Source organism: Podarcis muralis, chromosome 7, assembly GCF_964188315.1.
Source record: "Podarcis muralis chromosome 7, rPodMur119.hap1.1, whole genome shotgun sequence".
In the NCBI taxonomy this organism is placed as follows: Eukaryota; Metazoa; Chordata; class Lepidosauria; order Squamata; family Lacertidae; genus Podarcis; species Podarcis muralis.
This window is the reverse complement of record NC_135661.1, coordinates 59873941-59892227: the sequence shown is the minus strand read 5'-3', so window position 1 is coordinate 59892227 and position 18287 is coordinate 59873941. Positions and strand designations below refer to the sequence as shown.

The 18287-nt window shown below is 46.3% G+C and overlaps 1 long non-coding RNA gene across 1 annotated transcript; it reads right to left on the bottom strand.

Annotated features, from left to right (window-relative positions):
• Window positions 1-8315: 8315 nt before the first annotated feature.
• On the bottom strand, window positions 8316-10885 carry LOC114601659 (uncharacterized). The gene is made up of 2 exons (XR_003707798.2): window positions 9042-10885; window positions 8316-8589 (listed from the first exon to the last, which is right to left on the bottom strand). It is a non-coding gene; the product is annotated as an uncharacterized LOC114601659 (long non-coding RNA).
• Between the last annotated feature and the right edge of the window lie 7402 nt (window positions 10886-18287).

The window sequence follows — 18287 nt, the reverse complement described above, 5'->3', positions numbered from 1 at the left end:
ACGGAATCAATTTTCTCCCTCATGCCTCCTTTTCAGTGTTTTGTTTTCAGTGCTAAGTGCTCAGCTCTGCTTCCACGCCACAATTGATTGTGGGCTCAGCAGCATCCACACAATGCTCATCAAAATGCTGTTCCATGCCCACCCCCACCCCCCACCGTTTAGTCTGAATTTACTGTTTCTCGGGGCTTTTTTACCTAATGGATTTTCCATGGAAACAGTAAATCCAGTCTAAAAGTGGGGGACATGGGATTGAATTTTGATGGTGGTGGCATGCAAAACTTCCATGCAAGAGCAGAACTGAATCCACAATAAGCTGTGGTGTGGAAGCACCTATATTCATCTCCAGGCAGGGCTGTGCCCTGCTGTCTCTATTTATTAAAAATCTCAGACACTGCAGACCTGAGATTAGGAGAACAGGGCTTCTCCTAGGACAGAGGACTTGGCTTGCAAGCCAAACCGAACCATGGCAAAGGGCTTTTGTTCTCTTTGCCCTTCCCAATGGACCCTAATCAAGGAGGTGAAGCTATTCCAGATAAGAGATGCTTCCAGACCATCTGTTTCCTGAGAATCATGCTTTGTTTGCAGGGAAAGAAGATGAAGCTGGTTGTTTAACGAGCATTCATTCTGTTTCATTTGTGGGGAGGTTAGATGGCAATTGCAGCAAAACAAAGCAAGTCATATCCCACACTTCCCAGGGCTTTTCCCTTGTTGCTCACCTTATTGAAAAAAATGTCTGATGTATTGGGGAAGGCCCCGGTTTGTTGTGCAAGGCCCCTACAACACCTTTCAATGCACAACCTGAATTTGCTGGTATGTGACTGAAGCCCAAAGCGGCGCAAAATGCTGGGCCTGCTCAGTTTCTGCCTTCTTATAGGGAGGGGACAGGAGCATGGGGAGACAGAAGGCCATCAGCTAACCCAGGGGTCGGCAACCCGTGGCTCCGGAGCCGCATGTGGCTCTTTTACACCTTTGCCGCGGCTCCGGGGCTGATACTAGCGAAGGGAGGAGGCGCATTGTGCGCCCCGACACTCCCCACTGTGGCGGGCGCTGTACTGGCTGTGACATCGCATGGGGGCAGTGCGTGCGTTAGTCACGCACCGTCCCGACGTCACCTTCCCGCCCGCCCGCTGCATTGTAAGGGGCATGGACGCTGGTCACTGCATGGAAAGGGGGCATGTACGCTGGTCACTGTTTTGAAGGGGAGTGAAGAACACACACAAAGGTAACTTGTTAATTTAACGTTTATTTCTATGAGGAGGAGTAATTCTGAGGGGTCAAAGAAATAATAAAAAGTGACAAAAAAGTTATTTTTATAATGACGAGGATGACATTGGCCCCTCATTATTAATTATTATTTACATCAGGCACTGGTTATGATTTATGGTACACTGGAAACAATATATGCAGTGTTATATTCGTTTTAAATGTCTCAATGGTTTTGCGGCTCCCAGGTTTTTTTTCTTCGGAAACGGGTCCAAGTGGCTCTTTTTGTCTTAAAGGTTGCAGACCCCTGAGCTAACCTGACTGGGATGGGCAACTGAGTCCTGAGTCTTCTCTGGACTGATGCAGCTGGGCACCTAGGGTTGCCAAGTTTCTGGTTCTCTGACACTTCCTGCTATTAATCACACAGAGCCTGCTGGTTCAGGCCAATGGCCCATCTAGTCCAGCATCCTCTTCTCACAGTGGCCAACCAGATGCCTGTGGGAAACCAGCAAGCAGAATCCGAGCAGAAGAGCCCTCTCCCTTCCTGTGGCTTCCAGAAACTGGAATCCAGAAGCATTGGTGCCTCCAGCCATGGCTAGTAGCCATTGATAGCCCTCTCCTCCATGAATTGAGACAGTCGCTTTTAAAGCCATCCAGGCTGGTGGCCATCATTGCTTCTGGTGGAAGTGAGTTCCATAGTTTAGCTATGTGCTAGAAGAAGAAAGACTTTGATCTGTCCCAAATCCTCCAGCATTCAGCTACACTGGATGTCTGCCAGTTCTAGTGATGGCATTCTAGTGTAGCACTGGTGCTTATCTCCATACTGTTAGTAGCTTCTCATGCAGATTTCTGCACATCCGGTAGATGTTAAAACATACTGCTTTTGTATTTTAATTGTACTGTGCTCTGCCATGGAATTGCATGATGAAACGGGGGGATGTAATAAAACACATGCCTCTAAATAAATAAATAAAGACACAAGAGCTGTCTGGACCGAGTTGTTTTCCCCCCCTGGTCAGTTGGCAACCTTATTCACAATCCACTTAAGATGTTTGTCTGTTTTCTCTTCTTTCCTAATGATTTATTCCAGCTGTTTTGTAGCTGCTCGGGAGTGTGACCCTTTTGGCTTCTCTGCCAGACAAAAAGATAAGGCAATAACGAATTGGCTCCCCCTTTAGCAGGAGATGCCACCGTGTGTGAACAAAGTAGCGATTATGGGCCTCTTAAGCTGGCGAGGGAGCGCACTGGAAAGACGGGTTATTGATTGCTCAGATCGTAAAGGGGGAAAGAGGACCAGGGTTGGGGGGGGAGGGATTTGTTCCAGACAAGGGCCAGAGAAGCAAAAGACAGAGCAAAGTAGTGGCGGCGCTGTGGCTGCTGCACTCGCCTGTTGGCTGTCAAAAGTGGACCTAGGGGAGCCCAACTGGTCCAGTCACACAGGGCATGGAGCTTCTGGGGCACCACAGCAGATGCCGCAATGATGAAGTCCACTGGAGGCAGGGGCTCTGGATTTTGGAGTCATGCAGGGCACCACTGAAATTTGAGATGCAGCACAGAGAATGTCTATGGGGATTTACGTACTTTTGCCAGAGGACCCAGCCAACTGACCCGCTTGATGAGTAGATCAAACTGCTACTAAAGGCACAGCTGCAGTGGTCTGCTGAAAAGTTGGCAACCCTGTGTATTGAAGCAGGTTGGAGTAAATTATGCACAGCCAGTAAATCCCTAACAGACTAAATGTGACATAATTAATTGTGATCACGGGCTTTCTGGAGGGTTTTCCCAGCCATAATAATTCGGGTGGCATGTGGAATCCAATTCTCTCCACTGCATACATCACACCCTTCATCATGACATTCCCGAGGGAGCCGCTACCAAGTTGCCAACTAAAATATTTGCACATTCAGAAGCTGTGTTTTCAGCACGGAGAGCACCTGGCGCACTGTGTACACACACACACACACACACACACACACACACACACACACACACACACCATGTGTTCTTGGCCCAGATGATCCCCTCTTTACATGATTTGCACAGGTGAGGTAGACCTGGCACCACGGCGGCCACCTTGAATCAATTACCTGCCCAATAAAATCCTGTCACTTTCATTACTGCTCCCTCCACCTGCAGAGACACAGATGAGATATCCGAGGGAGGCAGCTGATGAATCAGTCCTTCCCTTTGAAGAGGGTAGTGGTGGCAGGGAAGCAACAGCATCTCTCGCGGGCATCAGTGTTGGGCTTGTGGCTCAACATGCCTCCTGTAGCCACCCTCATTTAGCTGCATCCTCCTCTTTAAAAGAAATAGACCAGCCTTACCCAGGCAGTGCCCTTCAGATGTTATGGACCACAAACCCCATCAGGCCCAGCCAGCACAGCTGCATGATCCTGGGGCTGATGGGAGTCACCATCCAGAACATCTCAAGGGCACCAGCTTAGGGAACGACAACATAAGATATGGCAATAATTATAGGCAATTGATGAGGAGCGGGTCCCTGGGCACAGATGGCCTTCAGCTTGGATGGTTTCAGACACAATCATGGGGAACTAGGCTTTCAATTGTTATGTGCCATTTCCAGTGTTGGGGGCATTATGTCTCTGAATGACAGTTACTGGGACTCACAAGTGGGAAGTGTGCTGGTGTGCTCAGGTCCTGCTTGCAAGCTTCCCATAGGTGACTGGTCGGCCAGTGTTGGAAGGAGGATGCTGGGCTAGATGGGCCTTTGACCAGCAGGAGTCTTCTTAGGTTCCTACACAAAGTCAGCCCTTTCTGTCCTCTGTGTGTCACCAAAAGCACCGCTGATGCATTAGGAACTAGAGTAGCCAACAGGCAACCCCAGAGCTGAATCTGGCTTCCCGCACCCCTACAGCATAGGCCCATTCCATGCCCTCCAACATTTCTCTGGCGAAAAAAAGGGACATCCTATTCTACACCTGAAAGCCTCTCCCACATTTGATCTTGCTGCACACACAGATGTCATATTCACATTTACATCTGTCACCTTGAGCCAATTACAACCTCTCTCCACCGCACCTACCTCAAAGGATTGTTGTAAAGAAAAAAAAAATGTGTGGGGAAAGGAATTGTGTGCAACACCTTCCACAGATAAATAGAACGAAATATTTTTTAAAAGTTAGCTGAATCGGAGCAATCAGCTGAGTTGCCGTTTGTTCCAATTCAATATTAAAGAGTGGGTTTTTGCAAGGAAAGCGCTGAGGAAAGAAGAAAAAGAAGAAGAAGAAGAAGAAGAAGAAGAAGAAGAAGAAGAAGAAGAAGAAGAAGAACTCAGATACAGCACTTTAAACCACAAACCTATGCCTAGAAAGTGCTGAGCGAAAGGTAAGTGTGGATGAGCGGTCTACCTCAGAGGAGCGTCGCAAGCATGAAAGTAATGCGGCTTGTAAAACACTATGCCCCATTAAATGGTGCAGATATGTCAAAGAGGAACAACAGAGAAAGCTACCACAAAAGTAGAATCAGATATAATTATTCTGGGAACATTTTTTTTTAAAAAAGATGAAGTGTTTCAACCAGGGATTCTCTTGAAGTTTGCCTCCATTTAACAAGCTTCCACTTCCCACGTTTTGAATTGCAGATCTTTGAAGCTGAAAAGCGAGAGAGAGTTTACAATGCTAATTTTGGTTTTGAAGCACCAGCGGTCCCTGCTCCGACCATTACACCTCTCTCCCTGTTTGAAGATAGGAGATTTGAAGGATCAATAGGGACTGCTGGCTTCCTGGGGCTTCTCTCGCTGGTTGGCTCTTTTTACAGCATTATAATTGGCTTGGGTGGGCTTGCTTCTCCTGCTCAATTTTTCTTTCTTTCTTTCTTTCTCTCTCTCTCCTTCTTTCCGATATGAATCTTCTTCCTGATCAACTAGGAAGAAGGTGTTTGGAGAGCAGCCCCGCGAGTGCATCTCCCACTAACTATGGGAAGCTAAATGGATCAAAACGAAGAGGAGGAGACTGGGCCATTTTCAGAGGGAGCTATTGGATGATGGACCTTTTGATCAGATCAGGACTTAATTGTCTTGGGCTAACTGGTGATTTCATGCTCTGGCTGGCACAGAGGAATCTTGGAGCCACCTGGAGCATACATCTTTATTCTCCAAGCTTCCATGCACACAGAAAGAAATGACAGCAGCAGCCAAGCAGGATGCTCTGCATGCAGAACATCCCAGGTTCTAAAACCCTGAAGAGCCGGTCAGTGTTGACCAGAAACAAGGAACCTGTGGCCCTCCAGCTGGTGCTGGACTCCTAAATTCCACTAGTCTCAGCCCATACGGCCAATGCTCAAGGATGATGGGTGTTGTAGTCCAGCAACATCTGGAGGACCACAGGTTCTCCATCTCCTGTGTAGACCTTGATAGCTCAGTTGGTTGGAGTTTGGTGCTGATAACACCAAGGTTGCAAGCTAGCTGCATATTCCTGCATTGCAGGGAGTCGTACTGGATGATCCTCAAGTCTGGATGGATGATCATGCAAGTCTATGACTTCCATGACATCACACTATTAATGCTCTGACAATTCAGTGGTACCTCGGGTTAAGTACTTAATTCGTTCCGGAGTTCCATACTTAACCTAAAACTGTTCTTAACCTGAAGCACCACTTTAGCTAATGGGGCCTCCTGCTGCTGCCGTGCCACAGGAGCACGATTTCTGTTCTCATCCTCAAGCAAAGTTATTAACATGAAGCACTATTTCTGGGTTAGCGGAGTCTGTAACCTGAAGCGTATGTAACCTGAAGCATATGTAACCCGAGGTACCACTGTATCAGGCAGCTTCCCCTGTCCCTCCACCTCCACCAGCATACAGTGCGTTTTCACTGGGCCTGAAGCTGTTAATTGGTTCATGGTTAAATTAAAAGCCAACTGCCAGAGAAGGAACAGCTGGAAGAAACTTGCTTCGCACATGTGCTGCTATTGAGTCAGGGTGGTGTAATGGCTCCAGTCTCAGACTAGGACCTGGGAGATCAGGGTTCGAATCTTCTCTCGGTGATGAAGCTCCTTGAGTGACTTCGGAGCAGTCACTGCCTCTCAACCTAACTTTGTGCTGATTAGATGAGGAAGGAGCGAACTATGTATGTTACCTTGTGCTCTGCGGAGAAAATGCAATATAATAAAACAAATAACACTTCACTCCAGCTCAGTGTTGCCCTGGGACAGAAGAGCACCCATACTTCTGTCCATGCTGCGATTTGTAGGCACGGCTCCATGATTTCCAGGCACGAGTCTGAGCAGGTTTTTGTCTGTATTTTTTGGGTCCTGCCACTTTCCCCAGGAAAACCCACTGTTTACCCACTGAATCAGAACAAATATCTATCTGAGGGAAACCAGATGAACATTTGTTCTGATTCAGCAGTAAACATCAAGTTTTTCCAGGGAAAGCAAAGGGACAAAAGGAAAACTACCCAGACCCACATCTGGAAATCACAGACCTGTGACGACAAATCTCAGCACTAAATGAAAGTCTGGATGAGCCCTAAATTAGCTGAACTTAAATCCCATTGAAATCAATGATCAATTTAGTCACGACTCAGCTTAAGTCTCATGGATTTAAGTGAGGCCTCAGTTCAGCTAGTTTAGTCTGGGATCCAACCATTCTCAAAAGAATGATCCCTGATAGCAATATTGCAAGACTAGTCCCACAGTCAATCACAGTCTTTTCAAATATGATAATCTATGTCAGGGAACCAGCTGCCCTCGTTTTCTCCTGTTATGCACAACCTACAGGCTGATCAAGGAGAATCAATACACAGCCGCCCCCCTGGCTGTTTTCAATTCTCCCTTCAGTTCAGGCTGAATTATATGTTTTGTGTCCTCTTGCTTCCTGCAATCCACACACTGGATTTTTTTGCAGGGGGGGGGGTCACAGCTGTTACAACCCTTACGCCACACAGTAATTATATTTTCCAATCTGTTGCTATGCAATGGAAAAGCATTTTCTGCCATCTGTCCATGTCCACTTCTTCACAGGAAATGGGTAGAAAAGGGGATAAACTTGACTGCTTCAGTTTCAAAGCAAAGAATCCTACTCTAACTGCCCCAAATGAGACTTGGTTTTAGCCAGGGCTCAGCCCCAGCCCTATTTCACACCACAACCCTGAAAAATGTATTGCAGTGTTGCTAATATCAATACTAATACTTTCTTTGATATGGTGCTTTCAGGCCCTCAACATGATTCACATGCATTTGCTTGTTGCAATCCTTACAACATCCCTGCAAGGACGGAGGTGTTGTAATCCCTATGGTACTAAAGCGGAGAGCAAAGGAGTGAAGGAACAAGACTTTCAGCCATTTGGTTTTTGTTTATAAACCTGGGATGTACTTGGTTGTTGTTTCTTGCTTTAAAGTTGCTTCAGGGTATACCAGGGACAAAGGAACAGCTGAGGAACTGCAGTCCTAACAGGGTCATCCTACCCAATTGGGAGCATCAGCGGAGGTGTTTTTTGTAGCAGTTCAGTAGTGCAAGAAAGAAACTATGACCTCACTTCCACCAGTTGAGACAGCAGAGTGCTTAGTTTGTGTTATTTTTGGTTGCTATTTTGTTTGTTAATATTCTTTTATAGATTATAAATGCTGTATTGATTTATTAATCATATAATTGCTTTAATTGTGGTGTTTACGGTAGCTTATTTTTTTAGTTGCGGCTTTGTTGACAGTGCTTTATATGTTGCAATTGTTTCACGGATGATTTGTTAATTATTCTATAAGAGTTATGCTGTGTTTGTGATGGTCTATTAAGTTCTACCTTGTTGTTGTTATTTTGTTTGTAAGCTGCTTTGAGATTCATTTGAATGAAAAGTGGCAAGAATATGTAATTAATCTGAACAAGAGGTGAAGGCACCTTTGACGTTTCTGATTATCCAACAGTCACTTTTCAGGTAAGTAACATTGTACCTCAGTTTACGAACTTAATACGTTCCAGAAGTCTGTTCTTAAACCGAAACCGTTCTTAAACCGAGGCGCATTTTCCCTAATGAAGCCTCCTGCCGCCGGTGCCCTTCCACCATTCAGATTCTGTTCTTAGACCGAGGTAAAGTTCACAAACCGGGACACTACTTTCAGTTTTGCGGAGTTCGTAAACTGAATAGTTCATAAGCAGGGCTGTTCTTAAACCGAAGTACCACTGTATTTTATTATTTGAACAACAGGATTTTCCCAAGCAACATTAATGACAACAATTCCTTGACAGCTGGCCTGAAGAAAGCAGAGAGGAGCATTGTTTGACACACACACCCCTCCTCTGACGCATTTGGAGTTTGGGGGCAGAGCAGGGGAGGAGTGGAGAGCGGGGAACCGGTCGGAGGTCCTCCCCGTCTTCCTTTCAACTTGGCTTGAGCTCAGCTCCACCCAGATGCCCTCATCCTCCGCCCTCGTACCTTTAAACACACAGAGGCATGAAAAATAAATGTTACTGGGAAGAGGCAGCAGTGGAAGGCTGGAAAGCAATTAGCAGGCAGAGAAGCATAATTAGTGCTCAGAATGCGAACAGCAGCGAAGAAATAAAGTAGCATTCGGATGCAATCAGGGTCGTGCCTGAATTACAAACCGTTAGCTGAATTGCTAATTAAGCTCAACGAGTGAATCACATCTTATTAAGGGCCCAACACAGGCCTCACTTAACTTGCCGTCCTGCCAGCAGGTTGGCAAAGAGAAGGCGTGGCAGGGGGCTGGCAAGATGTCTGGCATAGTGGGGGAGAAGTGTTCCATGGGGTGACGCTGGCAGAGGATGACAGGCAAGGGCATCAACTCTGCTCAAGGGGTTGAAATTCCCACCAGATTCTCCCTCTGCCCCAAGACTGGCACTGCCAGGCAGCACGAACAGACTAACCATGTGATGGGCCCAGTCAGAGAGAAGCCATGTGCCCTACTTCACCAAGGGCAGTTCTTGATTTGGAGGCATCCTCGATTTAATCATCTGCCCAGTCCACGTCTGGTTTAAATATAAGGAGTCCTAAGAAGGGAGAGCGGGAGGTTGCCTTGGAGTTGCCTATCTGCATTCAGCACCTGGACAGCAGCAGCTTGAGCAGGCAGACAAGCACATCACCTGGACATGGTCTTCCCCACTAGGGTGAGATGCATTGGCTTTCTATTTAAGTTATAGATTTGCATCTGTCCTTATAAATTAGCAGATGTAAAATTTATGCAAATCCACATTCTCTTTTTCCCTCAAAATTTAAATGCCTGGTTGACCCTTCTATCGTCTCTCAGTTCCTCAGCACTGCAACCCCCAGCAAAATTCTTTGGGGATTATTTATTCCTGTTTGGCATGACCAGTTTGTTCTTCAGCTGTTCTGCAGGTCCATCTTTATCTCTCTCTCTCTCTGTGATTTTCCTGTTCCTTCCTTCCTGAATGTCTGTCTTTTATTCACATCTTCCCTTCCCTCAAACTCATTTAGTTAACTTTGTGCAGGCTCCTCCTCCTCACTTTGTACAATGTGAAAAACCCAGGGCTGTTCTTCATTTACTTTAACCTTGGCCCAGGACTAGGTGGAACTTGAAAGCCGTTGGAAAGAGAACATCATTTTGCTTCTGTAAAGGTGAGAACAAAGCTTTGAAGCATTTCAGTCAAAGACCACCATGATGACAAAAGAAATTTAGAGAGGCCCATTTATTTCCTAGGTGCCTTAAGCCCCTCACAGGGGTTGAATCTCCTAAGGAGTTCCACAAGAAAATATTTTATGAAAACACTGATAATATCAGCAGCAATTTATACCAACACTTTACCTCAGAGGTGTGCCAAGTTGAGATTAAAAGAAAAAAGTTTGCCCTAGGTGTGGATGATAGCACATATATCTTAGGATTTTACAAGGCTGACTTTTAGTTATTTGATTTATTTTCTTCCAGCACAGAACCCAAGCCATCATGCATGTGCTTCCAGGCACCAGCCAGACCCAGACCGGCTTAGCTTAAGCCAGATGGTGGCCTGATATGTTTTCACATCCCCTGAGGAGCTATGCTGGGACTGAAACGCTTCTCAAGCATGGCTTCATTGTGATATATTCAGTTTTTAGTTGTTGTTTTAAGATGTCAATTTGCATCCCCATCAGAGCTGTGAAGGATATCACCCCAGTGCTCTGCCAACTTATTTTTCCCCTGACCTACCAGGGATTGCTGGGGATTGAACCTGGGATCTTTTGCATGCCAAACAAACGCTTTATCACTCAGCTCACAGTGCCTCTTTTCAGAAGCAAAACTCAAACCAGAATAAATTAAATAATGAACTTTTTGTTGTCACGCAAAACCAGTTGACTGAGACAGCTGCTGCCTCAACCTGCAGAACAGCAGGGTCAACCTCATTGCTTTGCAATCCACCCCAACCCCGTCTAACACTACCTTCAGTTTTTTTGCCTGTGTTACTCCAGAAAGGAGTCTTCCTGGACAGGAAAAAATGTATGCTAAAGGAAGGCATGTTTCTTGAAGGGGGAAGGAATCCATGCTTAAATAAATATCTTTATTAAAGGGTAAAAGGACCCCTGACCATTAGGCCCAGTTGCGGACGACTCAGGGGTTGCGGTGCTCATCTCGCTTTATTGGCCGAGGGAGCCGGCGTACAGCTTCCGGGTCATGTGGCCAGCATGACTAAGCCGCTTCTGGCGAACCAGAGGAGCGCACGGAAATGCCGTTTATCTTCCCGCCAGAGTGGTACCTATTTATCTACTTGCACTTTGAGGTGCTTTCAAACTGCTAGGTTGGCAGGAGTAGGGACTGAGCAACAGGAGCTCACCCCGTCGTGGGGATTCGAACTGCTGGCCTTCTGATCAGCAAGCCCTAGGCTCTGTGGTTTAACCTACAGCACCCCCCATGTCCCTAAATATCTTTATTAAGATGAATCAAAATCCATGAAATAGTGAGCGGGTTTTTGAACTCTCCAGAACTCTTCCATCTTTTTGTAAGCTCACTGGGTGATCTACCTCACAGGGTTGTTATGGGGATTAAATGAGGAAGGGGAAGAACCATGTGTCCCACCTTGAGCTTCTTGGAGAAAAAGGTGGGAGATAAATGCAACAAATAAACATAAATGAATAAGAGAAACAAAGTTGTTGCAGAGGAATGGGGTGGGATGTGAAGAATGGATGGAGGAGGACGGTGGATAAAGCAGCAGATACAGATTTTTTTGCCTTCATATTAATCCACCTTTTCTCTTTATCTTCACCACCCAACAACCTTTGCTGTCTTCCCGCAAGGACAGAACCTTAAACCTTCCATTCAATTTGTACCACGCTCTGCCTAGCTAAAGTTAGATCATGTCTATGTTTCAGAATATTCAACACTTCCTATTTTTACTTTGTTCATATTCTTAATTTCCTGTCTTCCCTTCAAGATGCTAAATCTTTGAGATTAAAGTGCCCTCTTCTGTCTGAAGGCCCCCATTCAGGTAAGCAAAGGAGCAAAATACACCTACCAGTGATTCAGCTTTTTGAGTCTCATATTCCCACAACAAAGAGTGTTGTGACGCTCCAAGATTAACACATTTATTATGGCAGAAGCTTCCCAGGGTGATCCGGTCATCAGATTTGGCTGCATGCACTAAAAGGGGCCCATAATGCTGTATGTACATAGGAGCATCTGCACGGACTGGAGATCACACTTATTCATTTAAAAACAGCTTCCCGGTGAGAACTAGGAAGTGCCCTATCCAGGCAAAGAGATGGTCCTTTCTGTCCTTTATCCCTGTGTCCCTTTTCCAGCTGCTTCACTTTATTCTTCACACACACACACACACACACACACACACACACCTGGCTATCAGCTTTTTCTGCCCCGCCCCCTCAACATTCTGTGCCATTGAATTGTTGTAGTGTTCGGGGGAGGGGTGGATTTGTGAGGCGTCTGCAAACCTCAGGGTGAGCCCAAGTCTGTGGATGTTTCCCTTCTGGACATGAGTGGTTTGGGCTCCAGCTCCATGACCAAAGGAAAATTAGACTACAATACTGGAGCGCTGCAATACATTTTTGCAGCATAACTCTGCTGCATGTGCTTTACCTGAGCCTGTGGTTGAGTGAATGGGGGGGGGGGGAGTTAGCAATGACGACTGTTCTAACTTCCTCTAACTTAAATCTTACTTCGTGCATAATTTTTTTTTTAGTTAGTTTTTGAACACTTAAATGTGCAGCCAGTCTGCCTGAAACCATGAGTCTTCTGTATGCATGATTTTGCCTGAAAGCCCAAGAGGGCATTTTAAGTATGGGGGGGGGTTAATTTTAATTTTTTTTGGCCAGACTCACCCTCACTTCTGACTTATAATATTAACAGTAGACTACCTTGCAGAGCTGCTGTACAACACGTTCTCTTTGTAAGCTGCCTGGTCTGCATAATAATAGCAAACTATCCTGCAGAACTGTAGTATGCTGTTCTCTGAACCCAAGCTGCAATAAAGGCAGTGGATAACACCTCAGGGTTGTTTTAACTTACTCTTTCAGCTGCAGCCTGCAAAAGGGGCTCTAACACTTCTGGGCAGCACTGGAGGGTTGTTATAACCAAGTTAAAGCCTGACCTGCAATATTCTCTGTGAACTGTCATAAATCATTCACTTCCAGCAACAGCCCCTGCCCACCTGTGTGTTCCTCAGCTTCAGGTTTTTAGTGCTATTAAAGGTTTCTGGACTGCCATAAATTGCAGAATGAAAATGGCTCCAAGTGTGGAAGTGAATTTGGGGATAGCTCTCGGAGCTTCAAAATTTAATGAAATTAAGAGAGAACAAGGCAGTGACAAAAATGAGGGGAATTTATGGCGCCCTCTTTGCAAAAGGATGGGACAAGGGTGGCGCTGTGGGTTAAACCACAGAGCCTGGGACTTGCTGATCAGAAGGTCAGCGGTTCGAATCCCCGTGATGGGGTGAGCTCCCGTTGCTCGGTCCCTGCTCCTGTGGTCAGGGGTCCCTTTACCTTTACCTTTACCTTTGCAAAAGACTGAAGACACCCTCCATGGATGGAATATGAGATTCTGAATACAGCTTTCTGTATGTTGTATTTTGATTGGGAAAGAACTTTATACCCCCCTAAAAGTTTCCTATTATTCCCAGGGAAATTAATTTAGAAAGCACTGCAGAATGTACCATTGCTTTTTCTTTCTTTTTTTAGAACCTACAACCATCATTTACCATTTAGTCTATCTTTCTATCATCCTCTGGGAAGGAAAGCATTTCAGCTTTTCGCTTTATTCATTGTGGGGAAGAAGAGTGGATGGGTTGCAGATGCTTTTGTCAATAGCTTGTGAAGTGATGCGAACAGTTTTCAATGACTGGAGAAGGGAGAGACAATTTAGGGTAATGTGGCATCATTGTGGCAAGGAAAAGAACTTTCCTGTCCTCAGGAAAGGGGAGTCGGTGAGGGTACCAGCAGCTGACTTAGCGGATGGAGAAGATCAAAGATGGTGACCTTCTACCAGCCCTGACAGGTTGCTTCAGCAGTGGGGGAAATGGATCAAAGATCCCTCATGGGGGGTCTTGGCTCCTGTCAAGAAGCCTTTGACAGAAGCACATCTTTTGATTACCCAAAGTTGGAAAAGCATTACAGAGCTTGGAGATCAAAGCATCGCTACAAAAACGAGTGCAAAATAGCCACTGCTGAAAAATTAACTCATTAAATAAGAACATTAAAGGGAGAAGGAAAACCTGAGACGTTTTTCCGTGATACAACTTTATCCATTTCCAAAATTGGTCAGGAAGGGAGCATGCTGCTCCTCATGTTTAAGGCACATCGGAAGAGACAAGCACTGCAAAGGGAAGCTGGTGTGCAGCTGCAAAGTTTAAAAATGCACAAGCAAAAATACGTAGCACCTCATAATCCTTTTGAGGTACTCAAGCCACAAACTCCACCAGCAAGCTCAGAGCCCTTGACTTGGCCTGGTGCCTTGTCTGGCTCCTCAGATGGAGACTCTGCAGCCTCTGCAATCTTGATTGTTGCTGGGCTCTGGAGTCATGACAGGATTGTGGAGGAAAGCTAATCCCTTTCACTTCCCCCTCAGAAAGCCCCTGTACCTATTTGTCCGCAGTTTGGCAAGCTTAATCCACTCTGGAGAAGCAATTTTGCCTGTATATTTCATCCACTTTGGTCAAAAGGGGGGGGGAGTGATAACCATTTTTAGATTCCTTGGTATAGTGAGTGGGGAAACCAGAACTTTGTTTTATGCTGAGCAGCTCAGAACCAGAATTACAGATGAAAGCTGAGACAGCACAGAGGCATGCATAAACAGATTAGGGTGTGTTTGTGTTTGTGTGTGCCTGTGTGTGTGATTTAATGCACAGATACAGGGGACCTGTGCTCATCCATAGAAAATACACCTATTTAGGCATAATATATGGTAGCAGAATTTATTAGTGGGTTTAACAAGCTTGGCCACAGTAGTGCCAGAGCACTTTCTGCATGCAGGCACCAGCTCACTTGCATTTGCTGTTAGCATAATAATCCAGTGAGGCATTTGCCTGTGAATGCACATAAAGCAGCAAAAAATGTTCAGAAAAGCAGGAATGTTAACTGAACAAAATGACAGTAGTCCAAATGTTTGTGGGTGGCACACAGAGAGACACACGTGAGGGAGGTAGAAGTTGGAAGAAACCATCTGTCCAGGCAGGAAAAGAATGCCCTTTGCCATCTGCTTACCTGTAACCTTTCCCTGGTACCCAGAAAGTTTTGCCTGATAGAGGGGTTCAAGCCTGACTCACACAATTGCAGACAACTTCTTGCCACATTACATCTCCTTAGATCAGCTTCCTTGTTGTCCCACATGGGTTGTGAATCTGGCCTGAAAGTTCTCAAAGATAGATAGACAGACCCTTCAGCAGGGGAGGCCATGGGTTTAATCACCTTTAAAAAAAACAATAAAAAACCAGCTGTCTCCTGACATTTGTTTTAAGGTATTCAAGTTTTCTGCAGCATTCAACAGCAGACCACTTTTTCCCCCCACGGGAGCATCAGTTGCATCTTACTGAACAATTGATACCTACCTTCAGGGTTTTTTAAAACTGTCTTCATAGATTCTTGTCAGGGTGGAAGGGGTATACTCTGTGCAAAGCCTCTAATGGTAATTCAGGTCCTACGCTTGCATAAGAACATATGAATCCAGCATCCTGTTCTCACAGTAGCCATCCAGATGCCTGTGGAAACCTGCAAACAGATCCAAGCACAAGAGCACTCTGCCCTCATGCGGCTTCCAGCAGCTGGTATCCAGAAGCATAGCTTCCCCCAACCATGGGGTCAGGGCATAGCTATCAAAGCTAGTAGCCATTGATAGTTCTCCATGATTTTGTCTAATCCTCTTTTAAAGACATTCATGTAAAGACCATGTGAAGGAGGACTTGTTTTTGTGTCTTCCAACATTCAGCTTTATATGATGTTCACTAGTGAGAAGGAGCGACGTCCTTTCTCTACCCTCTTTCTCCATGCTATATATAATTTTATAAACTTCTAGCATCATGCATGACAAAAAGCACGAGGAAAGGGAGAAGGGAACCACAGCACAGTGGCAAAGCAAACAGCAACCCCACACAAATCAGGCGGTGCTGGACCCCACAGAGTTTGCACATTGTTCAGAACTGTGGCACAGACAAGGGAAAGAAATGTGCCAGAAAATACACTCACTTCCTCCTTGGAGATGTAGCATGGGGAGAAACCTGCCCACTGGGCTTCCATGATGGAGGGTCAGCCTGGCACAATGCTGCTGGCTGACAGAGTTGAGAGTGGGCATCCCCACTGCTTGCGAGGCTCACAGCGCTAAGGCTGAACTGTTGGGTGAGCAGCTCACCCGCATATATAGTCAGCCAATGTATCCACCCAAAGCAGACTCCTGAAAGGTTTTGTATGCAGCAGATCCAGAGCCTCTCCAGCCAAGCCTCCTCCAAAACACAGCAGCCCCCAAGCAGAGCAGACAATAAAAGCCCAGTAGGGTAATCGAGCTAATAAGCAGAAGCGTTTCTTCCCAAACTTCCCTTGCTCTGTTGAGTTAACGCCGTGTTCTGCCTCTCCCTCTGTCATCTCCATTTTGGGGTCAACAAGGCCTCCTGCAACAGGGTCCATGAAAGGAGACTGAAGGAGAGAGGAAGGAGGGGCAACACATGGCAGGCATGAGCCACCCTGTTGCCTGTTATTTGTGTGCGCTCCCTTCTCTCCCTTTTTTCCATGGAACAAAGGCAACTGTCAAACAGGCAACAGTGAGTCTGCTTAATGTAGAGATGCTTCCAGCTGCAGGGCCCTGACCTTTGAGTATCCCAGGGCAGGCTTCTCCATGGTTAAAGGAAAGCAGAGTTCTCAGGGCCCCCACCTGCACACAGCAGGGCACACTGCTCCTCAGATGTCTGCAGAAAAGCCTACTATCAGCACAAAGAGGCATTGGCAGCTCCAAAGTGCTGTAAATAATATCAGGATCTTGAGGGTGCTGAAGAAAAAGAGGTGTGGGGAATTATAGTATTGCAGAGTTGGAAGGGGCCATGAGGGTCATCTAGTCCAGGCATTGGCAAACTCGACCCTCCAGATGTTTTGGGACCACAACGCTCATCATCCCTACCTAACAGGACCAGTGGTCAGGGATGATGGGAATTGTAGTCTCAAAACATCTGGAGGGCCGAGTTTGCCTATGCCTGATCTAGTCCAACTGAAGGATTTGCCTGGTGCTTAAATAGAGGCAGCCCTCAACCCTAGAATCTTTTCAACAACAGTTCACATAAACTACACAAAGCTGGTAAAACTGTTCCTGGACTGCTCAGTTTCAGTCTACAGATGATAGGGAGGGCAGAAGTAGAATCCTTGCTTTGAGAAATCTAGCATATCACAGAGAAGACCAAGGTGGAACTCTCCCCCTGGACATGTGCTTTTCTTTGCACATCAGAGGCATCATTGTGATAGATGGGCCTTGGTTCATGCAAGACAGACACTTCTCACCTGCCGTTTGAATCTTTAAGGTGGAGGGTTATTCTCTTCTTAGAAGACAAAAGTCACATCCTCTCAAGTCAGCTTGCATTGCATATGTATAATAAAACCACAACTTCAGTAAAACACAATCTAAAACACCAACTTCGGATATTGAAGACCAAGAGCAATAACTACAGTGGATAAAAACTTTGACACATTAATGGCTAATCAACCAGCTCACACAAGAATCCCAAACCTAACAGTCTAAAAGTCTATAATCTGCAAACCAGCAGCTTCCTTATGGAGGGCACAAGGAGAAGGGGGCGACAGAGGACGAGATGGTTGGATAGTGTTTTCGAGGTTACCAGCATGAGTTTGACCAAACTGCGGGAGGTAGTGGAGGACAGAGGTGCCTGGCGTGCTCTGGTCCATGGGGTCACGAAGAGTCGGACACGACTAAACGACTAAACAACAACAACAAAAGCAGCTTCCTTAATATAATCATCTAAACCAAAATGGAAGTGCTGGGTCCAATCACATCTCTCTTAATGGGGGGCCAAAAGGCAGAGCCTCTGAAGCTGATCTTCAGGCAGGATTGCCGTGTGTGTGCATGTGTGTGTGTGTGTGCTCATGAGTGTGCTGAATTTTTCCACAGTATGGATCCCATATTCAGAGTTTACACATTGGAGTAAATGCTCACAGGGCCCTGAAGTGGCCCTGAAGTAGAACTTGGGCAGTGTGTGAGGAGGCATAAACAACCTCCACCTGTAGCAGAATAGCTGGATGGGGGATACATCTATACTGGCTATTTGTGGGGAAAGCCATGTGGCAATCCCTCTGGATTAAGTACCGTATATTGTTATGGCCAAGGGGACGCGGGTGGCGCTGTGGGTAAAAGCCTCAGCGCCTAGGGCTTGCCGATCGAAAGGTCGGCGGTTCGAATCCCTGCAGCAGGGTGCGCTCCTGTTGTTCGGTCCCAGCGCCTGCCAACCTAGCAGTTCGAAAGCACCCCCGGGTGCAAGTAGATAAATAGGGACCGCTTACTAGCGGGAAGGTAAACGGTGTTCCGTGTGCGGCTCTGGCTTGCCAGAGCAGCGATGTCACGCTGGCCACGTGACCCGGAAGTGTCTCCGGACAGCACTGGCCCCCGGCCTCTTGAGTGAGATGGGCGCACAACCCTGTCAAGACTGGCCCGTACGGGCAGGGGTACCTTTACCTTTTTTTATTGT